Source organism: Glandiceps talaboti, chromosome 7 (assembly GCF_964340395.1).
Source record: "Glandiceps talaboti chromosome 7, keGlaTala1.1, whole genome shotgun sequence".
NCBI classification, from domain to species: domain Eukaryota; kingdom Metazoa; phylum Hemichordata; class Enteropneusta; family Spengelidae; genus Glandiceps; species Glandiceps talaboti.
Genome location: NC_135555.1, coordinates 99,003 through 107,098, shown reverse-complemented (window position 1 = coordinate 107,098; position 8,096 = coordinate 99,003).

The window sequence follows — 8,096 nt, the reverse complement described above, 5'->3', positions numbered from 1 at the left end:
GTTTAAAAGATACTTCAAGAGTTCTACGACTCTGACAAATATCAGTGACTGCATATTTTTGTATTTTGCATATAGCTCTTTTCAAATGTGCCAAACAACGGGGCTCTTGCTTCCTGGTGAGTTTAATCGATGGAATTATGTATTTCGAATGACAGGTTCAAGCTGGTGTCATCCCCTTAGATATCGATAATTATATAATTAAATATTTACGCTTACTCAGGTGTGATATTCCTTCAGCTAACTGAAGGGCCCTCCACATCCTATGCGGGACAATAACGTTAGGGGGCGCTTCTTCTTCGCGCTGTCTCTTTTCCTCTTCCGTGTCTTCACCAACACCTTCCTTCATCGTCTTCGCTGATGGCAAAACTACTGATCGTTTCTTTTTCCTTTTCTTTGGTTGTACTTTACTGTACTTAAACCTCATTAATTCATTTTCTTCGTCGATTTCAGGTAGACACTGAGGAAAACCAGTCCCCCTTACTCTACCAACGTCTTCAGCGGTTGCCTGATGTTCAAGCACTTTCTTTTTCCTTGTCTGAAAATTTGATTAAAGCATATTTCAGAGCACAACTAAAAAATTTCGAAATTAACCAACGATAACTACTCTGACTTAAAATGTAGAGAATTTCACTTTTCCTTAAAAGTATCATTCTCAAAGACAATTTGTTTCACTCACTGCGTATCTAAGGAAACGATCTTCGTCATATTTCTGGAACATCATCCAAGACTCTTGTAGACCCTATCGTATAAAACGGAATTGAGATGCATATTACCAGTTCTTGTATTCATAATATCAAAATCAAGTAACATTTTCAACTGTGACAAAGACTGTCAAAGGGAGAGTGGCAATCTTTTTCCAGAGCAGTGTAATATACAGGCAATATTCGGATTCCGAAACACCCAAATTAAATATTCTTCATTTAATGATATTTTCTTTACTCTCTAAAATATTCATCAAAGTTTTTCCAACACCAACATTCCTATAGATGACGTAGGTTAGTGATTCAAGACTGCGTTTAACAGTTGATAGACATATCAATATTGTACACAAGTTATTCAGAGTTAGAGTTACTTAGAGTTTAAGATTTGTGGTATGTGTTGTGTTGTGTTGTGTTGTGTTGTGTTGTGTTGTGTTGTGTTGTGTTGTGTTGTGTTGTGTACACTAGAGACGCTTACTCGCTGTGATTTTTCTGACTTTTCTGATGTACATTACCTTATAGCTATACATGTCACATGACACAGTTAACCCTACCTCGCAAGCCAAATCCTGTGCATGCATCAGTAATTGATCACCAAGTCCCTCGGGTAATAGTTCCACCAACTTGTGTGTAAGTTGATCGCCAATCTTTACAAAGTTCTTTCCACCTTGTAGTAGATGGTTGACCGTGATTTCCTTGGCACGTCGGTACTTCAAAGATTGCCCTGTTAGGTCGCTGTGATGATAACCTGTCGTTAAGTATTCTTGAGATTTGTTCCAAAACTGCACGTAATTCAGGTTATCATACTGACGTGTCTTTTCCAAGTAAGTCGCAAACGGTCCTCCGGCCAATCTATCTGAAGCAATGCCTCCCACTAACCCTTTATGAGTATACTTGTAGTTGGCCTCACCGATGTGAAAATCGACATAATAAAGTTTACTCACAGGTGCTGATGTGTGGAGTTTTTCTTCAGAGGTTCGATGAAAGAAATCTGTATCGTGATCACTGAGCGTTGATGATGGTATGTGGTGGATATGTTCCTCATCATCGTCATGGTGTTCATCCAATACCAAATCTGAAAGACATATATCGGGAAGATGTGATAAGATGTCATCATCTTCGTGAATTTGCTCCGAAAACGTCTTTTCATGATGTTCCTCGTCTTTCTTCCCCTTCTTGTCGTCATGGATACGGGATGATGCTCCACTACCGTGACGATGTTGATGTGTCGAGGACCTCCGCTGGTTTAGTTGATCATAAGTGCTCGATTTCACAGAATGGTAACCCGTTCTCTCAGCAAAGTCTACAATCTGAAGATTAGTTTTGGTGAGTTTCATCGGTGGTAATTTACCGATGATAGAAGGATGCCTTTGACTGTGAATAGGTGGCAATGAAGTATGTGTAGTGCCCTTCTTTTTCTTTGATGGAGGTCCTCGTTTAGCAAACACCGATCCGCGTCTTCCTGATGGGATTTTCGGCAGGATTCCGCGTCCACTTCCCCCAAACACAGCGCCTCGACGACCTGACCTTGCAGTTTGGGGACCACCTTTGTCGCTGTCGTCATCTGCAGGTTTTGCGGCTGCTTTTTTCTTTGACCCTGGCTTACGATTTGCTTCTGCTGCTTCCTGTGCTGCCAATTTAGCCAGTCTCTTCTCCTCCTTCTTCCGTTCTTTTTCCAGTCGTTTCCGTTCTTTTTGTACTTGATCAAACTCGTCTCGTCGCATAAGTGTTAAGGTTTCGAAGTCAAACACATATTTTTGGAAGTTTGAACCTTCACCGGGCAAAGATTTCTTTCTCTTCTTCGTTTGCTGGGAAGTTTTGCGTCGAATCTTCCCAGATATCGAGACCATAAAGTAGCTATCGGATGATCCGAGCGAAGAAAGGCTGTCCTTAGACGAACCTGCTGTCGGCAACCCGGCATTTCCTCCGCGACGACCATACTTTTGTTGTAAGTATTTCCTTATGTCCTTCTGATCAGTCAACCCTTGATCTTTGCCCTCTTTCTCGCCATTGTCACCGTCGCTCCCTAATGTCATTGTAGTTAAAGTTCCAAGAAGTGATAATTAATCATATTTCGATGGATACACCCAATATGGATTAACTAATTGGTTGGCTGGTATAATGGGCTGATAAATGTGCGAACATTAACACATCGATTAACAAAGTATATTTTAATTGATTGATTGATTGATTGATTGATTGATTGATTGATTGATTTAATAGATTAAGAAAAATATAACTTACCTTTTTGTTCCTCTTTCTTTTCTTCTTCGCCATCTTGTTCCTTTCCTTCTTGACCTTCTTCACCCTCCTCTTCCTCTTCAAGACCTTCTTCCAGTGTTGGCAGAACGAACCCACCTCGACTTTTACGTCCCTTTTCCTCTTCGTCGGTTCCCTCAATCACCTTGTTTATAGTTTTTGAATCGTCCTCCTCTTCGCTGCTACTCAAACTATCCTCCGAAAGTTCCGACTCCTCACCTTCCTCAATTAAACCAAGTGGCCCCCTTAATTCGGCTGATCTGAACATTGACATCAAATTGCTGTATTTATCCCTGTCGATTATTTCTTGACGTGTTTCTTTGATGACGTCAGCCATGTCGTCAAACATCGTCCTGATACCGGCGTTACTGGCCGATTCGCTAATCGGTTGCACAAGCAAATCAAATGTACACTCCCTTTTATGCCAACGGAGTTTGCAGTGCGTAACGTATCTAGGCAACCAGTAGCTGCGGAGAGTCTTCATCACAAACTTCTGCATGGGAACGAACACAAAATTGGTAAAGATCGACACTTTGTCGTCCCCGTAAATGGAACCAGCCCGTAATCGACCTTGGAACTCGACACCACTACCAACTATACTGCCACGTCGTTGCCGTCGATTAAACCTGGGTAGAATTCCAACCCTATCACTGTCGAATCCTAGTTGTTGAAAATCTTGGGTTTCTGAGAACAAATTGAAAAAGAAGAAGGGGTTTTAGTAAATATCTTTTTAGAAAACTGTATATCAAGTAACTACTCTTTCTATGCGTATTGTTCCAATCCTCGCCTCTATCTCACACACTGCCATAATCATTCAGAAGATTACACCTACTACAGTAGCAGTCATACCGCGTGACAAGCGCCCTCACAGACACAACAAGTTCAGGTGTATGAAGTGATTGTCGTTAGGTCAGAATGCTTTCAGGACATCTCTTACATAGACGTCAAACCACCCTGACCTGTTTGTGGTAAGAGCTATGAGACTTTTTCTCAACAATGAAAATATTGTGTTTTCTCTGAACAGTTTCTACAAAGTACTACTAAAAAAGGAAAGCAACTGCAGCAAAATATTTCAAACAGACTTGAACTTACCAGAAAAAGCCACCCATTTAGCGTTCTCTGGGAGCTCTAAGGCAGCACCACTTCTGAAGTATTTCGATTGGATTTCCCTAAACATGACCCGATGTTTTTCCGTATCGAACTTCGGTAGTTGTCGGAATTCTTCGGCATCGAGCCAAAATTTGAAGATGCTTGACCCGACTGTCGTCGATAGAAAAGATCGAAATCTACGCATCCCGGAAACTTTACCGATGCACTTAATGAGAAGTTGTTCATCTCTTCTGAATTTTGTTGCACCTTCAAAAGATATCATCAGTCATTAGTCACTCGTTCAAGAATTATTCATCACTTTTTTATGCTCCGTTTTGTTTTGAGAAGTGTCGGGTAAAATATATCCGTTGGCTGAGACGCCCCTATACTCTCTCTTATATCTCAGACCACTATAGAAGTCTCTATTGGTCTGAGGTTATACACACGACTGTACACTGACGTTAGCGGAAAAAACTGTTTGGGAGAATGAGATTGGCAATGGAGATGTGGACTGTATTCAAACATTACTGAGGTATATTTGTTTTTAAATTTATAATCTTTTATATATAATTTCATTTTCGTCCAAGGTCATCTAGGACAAGACTGAGATATTGAAATGAAAGCATATTGATAACTTACTATAGCAGACATCGTGTGAACTCACTGTCAGGCGTAATATAGTTTTCTGTAGGTTCTTGCACAATAAGAATTCTATGAACATTTTAGTATTGAAGAACAATGGCGCCCTCTGTGTTCTCACCCATGCCATTAATCGAATTTTGTCCAGTTCCTGTAACGATAGTGCAATAACTCACATTAAGATCTGTGGGGCGAAAGTGATATTTTAATTTATAGCTCATTTATAAATTGGGTAAATTACTTTTAGAATGTTCTACATTGCAAGGAATTCGTGTAAACTTTCTAAAACTTACATATTGACTTCGTTTCAGTGGTGGATCAAGCTCAAACGTCTGCGAAGACTGTCGATAGATGATTCGTTGTGAAAATACCTGCAATAGAAGATTTTAAAATTGGTGATAAATGCATTCGATTTTCTATCATGAGTCGGGAAAATGATTACATGACACGTTTGATAGAATATCTACACTCTAAATTAGTGTTAAATTTCTGAACATTCCTTAGGAGAATTATCGACGTAACAAATGCAAACTTATCACTCTAAATAAATACACGAAAGGTGGGTTGTGGGGTGTGCTTCAAGGTAACTTAACATGTAGTGACGTATAAGTCTACGTCACATGAGATGAAAGATTGAAGACAGGCAAATGAAAACACTCTAAAACCTTTGTATTGTTCTCCTTACCGGTAGAGACAGGAAAACATTGAAATAGTCCACGAACGTACGGTCACAAAGTAAACGAGCTAGTTCTTTTTCCGTCGGTATACTTCCTGAAAAGGGAAATAAAACAATCGTTGAGTAGCATAGTATTGCTGATAGTTATAGTACAGGTCCTCGACTATTCATTTTTTTAAAACCGTAGGACACTTTTGGTTAACCTATCTGTTATTTTGTCCGAGGCGACAAAAGTGTCCTAGGTATTTAAAAAACAGTAAATGGCCGAGGACCTGTATAAATGTTTTCCTCATTCTGTGACAAAGTTACAGTCCCAACTCGAGCAGTATTTCGTTTTTTACCCTCCAATAACGTCGGCATTTTATCCTGTAGCCAGCTCTGTTACTAACTCTGTTGTACCATATGCGTCATGTCAAAGAACAATTCTATTGGAAACCGTTGTCAACACAAGTCACTTTGTAGTGACGTGGTTATAGAGATGGAGCATATCTTTGGATAGATAGGTACAGAACTATAGGTACTGTGTTCGAGACCTGGCCAAGGTATGGGCGATGTATTACACACACTTTACAGAATGACAGGTGTAGAATTAGGCGGGGTAGCACACATGTTCACGGTCTTAGGCATTGTAACAGTTGACAAAGTGGGGAAATACATGGTTAACAAGAAATGCAGACAGTTTGATGCATGGATTAACCGTTTACGGACACTTTCTTTGTGTAAAAAGTGTCCGTTACTGATAGTTATAGGTCAAGTCAGCGATATGATTTATATCGTTTGTATATGCATTTCTCTACTTAATATATTTTTTTGCAACCAGAATTGTCAACTCCCTTTTCCACAAGACAAGTCATTCGGAATGTCTTTTAATAATAATAATAATAATAATAAAAATAGAGCATGTCTTTGGATAGTTAGGCACATAACTAGAAGTACTGTGTTCGAGACCCACCAATGTAAGGTCGATTTTTTACACACACACATTACAGAATGACAGGTGCAGAATTAGATGCGGTAGAACAGGATATTAGGCAGGGCAGCACATTTGGTTGCATTGTAACAGTTGAAAAGTTGGGGGCAGTACTATAGACCAATAGTAACCCATTTCATTTGAATCTGTATCCGTATCTGTATAGTTACGGTGTAGGTCTTGGGTAAGGAATGAAACACCGGGGGAGAGTATTTAGTCAGAATGGTTTTTGACAGTGACTGTTAAAGGCACCACACGATTTAGCGCGCACAGTCCAGATGGTTCCAGTCTACTAGTGTTTTTACAAAGAATGACTATTTATATTGAGCATTTTTACAATTGTCAATTTCAAAGCACTTTGAGTTGTTAGTAACTCTTTGTTAAACAATGTTAGATGAGATACAGTCCGCAAATTTCCTAGCTTTTATAGATCTTTTGGGTCTTACGGGTTTAAGATAGTCCGCTGGTTGAATTGCTGGTACTAGGCCCTCAACCGCCCTGTATAGAAAAATTAGCCTGTTGGCTGTGCGTCTGTTGAATCACGTATGAACCCTCAGTTGTATTCAATGAACACTGTCTACTACAGAAAATACTAACTGTACACATTCGCAATTAAATGTCTACCAAGCTTAAATAGCTATGATGAAGCCTATTAATTAATATAAGATTCGAAACGTGAAATTCTGTAATTAATGATGATTTCATTACGTGCAATAATCATTTTCATATCAGTGATTTAATAAGATGGAGAATGCCAACTCAGCGTCGATGAAGGAATGCATTCTGGTGCACACTTTTTGAAGCCCCCCTTTTTTATTTATACCTTGGTACATTATTCGATACACTCGTGTCTGGTACACACTGCTCGGAACCGTTCTACCTACCTTCAGGAATGAGTCGTTCGATTCCCGGATCCATTGTTGACGTTCAGTCGCATATGATGGTTTCGTTAACGCATCTTTACACGATGATCGAATATCCAATACAGGTTTAGACTATGCAGCCACCATTAGTCTTAAATTATTTCGGAAATGCAGAGGAATTTCCACTATGCGTTTGAGTCAAGTCAGGTGTTCTATTCAGGGTGCCTTCGACGCTCCACATTACTGTTATTATTTAAGTATCATCCTTCCACAGCGTGCACAAAGGATGTTCTACTGTTGCGTAGCAACAGTTGCGTTGTGCGAAAAGAACGTGTGCAAGGGTCGAAATTGGACTGTGCATTGTACGAAAGTAGTAGTAAGATCATACTAAATAGTTATAAGATACTAAGTCTAAAATGAGGTCATGCCAGAGGCCTAAATTTAAACATTTCGGACAATACCATTCATCAATCATCATCAATAACGCTGCACGGCCAACTTTCATCCTATCATAGAAATCGTCAATGTCTTTATTATCAATGTTGATATCTTAACTCCTAAAACAATATCGTTAACTTTTAGTACACTCAATAAATAAAGTCTATGTTCCAGTTACACCACATACATAGTCTCATATAGAGTTTATCCTTTTACTGCAATACTTCCTGATTCTAAGTTTTGATAGTACACTCAATGAGAACAGCTGTCCATACTCTAACGCCCTTGTCAAAGTCTGCAGTTTGAAGTCATCCCCTCTTGGTATAGGTATTGGTGATTGAACTGACGTCTTAATTAATTCCTGCTTCTTGCCAATGTGTGAACTTAAATACTAAAAATAGCGTCAATGGCGTCGTAGCACAGCTGTACAACTTTAAAAAATATTTATCCACATGCTGATCCAT